The sequence below is a fragment of the Sprattus sprattus genome, assembly GCF_963457725.1.
Source record: "Sprattus sprattus genome assembly, chromosome: 18".
NCBI lineage: Eukaryota > Metazoa > Chordata > Actinopteri > Clupeiformes > Clupeidae > Sprattus > Sprattus sprattus.
Window position 1 is genome coordinate 22920558 of NC_137916.1, and position 2659 is coordinate 22923216.

Below are 2659 nucleotides of genomic sequence, written 5' to 3' on the forward strand. Positions count from 1 at the left end.
ATGCTGTTTGTCTGTTGCATAGCAACAGCCACACAAAGGGGGACTTTTTTCTCTAGGCTACTTAAATGCGATACACAATGTTTGGTGGCTACAACTTTTTTTGTGCTGAAAGGCAGCTTACTATTTATAATTTAATTTTAATGAATATTTATAATGTCGCTGGCAACCGTCAATAATGTACTTGTTTCGCTACGCGGCGGGCCTAACAACACCCTCGAACAAGTACATTATTGACGATACAGTACTACCTCTCGAACCTTATTGCTTAATTATTGCTCACACATTTTCACTGGGCTACACAGAAAGTAGGGCAAGCATAACCAACAGAAGCAGCAAAAGGAGCAGGTCAGTAGGTCAATGGGATGCCCCTTCAGGCGGCCCTCTTCATCCTGCTACAGGTCAGCAGGAAGAGCGGGGTGAAGCTGACCTCACGGTATTGGGTTCAAGTCCCCACGAGGAGCACGTGGACTGATTAACACGTGTGTCTGCGCTGTACAGCGCCCCCATTTGGATAAAGGTGTTTCAACCATGAAGTGAAAGGTACTAAATGCAATGTATTTCAGTTAGAGCATTATGAATACACACGACACACACACACACACACACACACACACACACGTGAGCATAACACAGCACCCTACCCCAGCCGTAGCCCATGTGCTCTATCATTAGGCATCCGTCTTTCCTCTCTCAGCCATCAGTCCATCCATGTGCCCATCCCTTACTTCTGATTACCCACCCCTTTGTCACCTCAGCCCCGAGACCCTTAATTTAGCACTTATGGTGCCATTTTGGGAGTGGTAAGAGCAGTGGCTCAGTTCCAAGTATACCTATACTTATACACTATAGTGCTTTAGAGGATATATCAGGTCCGGAATACATGGAGAGCTGCAAATTACAAAATGTATCTAAAAAAAAAAGGGGGGTGCTGGTGTGTGAGTGCTGGTGCTTAATACACACACACACACACACACACACACACACACACACACACACACACACACACACACACACACACACACACACTTCCAATCACATCTTCCAATATAGCTTTGACAATAAAGCTACTTTGACTTTGACTTCGACACACACTTCCAATCACAGAGACTGTGCACATGTAAGAATAATGTAAGAATAGCTCACTCCTCCACACACATGCACTCTCTCTGTGTTTCTCCTCTTTCTCCACCTGTTTATTTACAGCACCTTGTTCAATACGCCACAAAGAATTAAGACATTTCTAAGAACAAGGGGGGTCCAATCTGGTACTAGGAAGGAGTGACACATACAGTGGCCAGTGAGTGTATTTATTCACCAAGCCTTAAGGACCTAAATCAATCCCCCTAAACAGAGGTAGGTCTTTTTGCCAATAGATGGGCCAATGTTTTGTATGAGTTGGTTTTGTTACACTGTGGTTGTACAGTTAAATAGCAGGTGATTCTTATCATCAGGGAATGCTACTGTAAGTGGCTCGGTCCAAACCAGACAAAACACCACATTTGATGATCCCTGATTTGATGAACTTCCCCTGTCAGTGTCATGTCACGTCAGTGTCATAAAATTGACAGATGAGAAAGATCTCTGTCCTCAAATGAGTAAGATTGGGTCAATTGGAAGAATTGTCTAAGTGATTATTTCAGAGGCTTGAGAAGGCAAAACATTATGTTATTTGAGGTTTTTCAAGTCCCTGTTTAAATAATTTAAAACATTATTAAAACTCTCAAAAGTGGATCAGTGTTAATCGCAGAGGGAAATGGACAACAGCTTTCTTAATGGCCTCTTTCTTACACACCTGTAGGGGGAAAAGAGGGCTTTTCAATGGAGGTCAGTGGTCTTAAAATTAACAGTTAAGAAATATCTCTGTCTTTAAATTAGTCAGACTGGTTCAATGAGAGCAAGTCTGCAAAAAATGCCCCTCTAGATTTAAGACAAATAATTACATATTTAAGCAGGATTTTGCTTAAAACAAGCAAATTTGGCTGCCAGTGCGTTAAGCAAATTTGGCTTGTTAAGATTTCTTAAAATAAGTAATATTTGCTTGAAATAGGTCAAAAATAACCTTAGCTTTTTTTAGCGTGACCCGTGTAGCATTATCCTGCACTGCAAAAATGCTTTTCTAACCTAGTGTTATTACTCTTATATTGAGATGAAAAAATCTAGTTGGTCTTGTACAATTTAGCTAGAAACAAGACCAACTAGATTTTTTCATCTCAATATAAGAGTAATAACACTAAGTTAGAAAAGCATTTTTGCAGTGTGGAAGCTTGAGAAGGTAAGGCACCAGTGCCAGGTGGGGCATCAACTTCTTCTTCTTCTTTTTTTTAATTCACTGTTTTTATTTACGAAACAAAGCATGACAGTGTTATAAAAAAAACAGCAATACATCACAATACTCCTGCCCTCTCACCCCACCAACCCTTCCCAACCTCAGACATGAATCCCACATCTCATGGACCCAAAAATGACAGAAAGATCTATGAAGGTGTAGAGGGAAAACAAAACAAAATACATAGAATCATCCACTTTTCTTTTTTACCTTCAACAATCGGAAACCCAACTCAAAATCAGTCAAGCGAAAATACCAAGTGCTTAATTATTTTATGTGAGGTTTGTGACAATACCTCTGAAATAAAGTGCAACGTAACTACAGCTAGCTTTT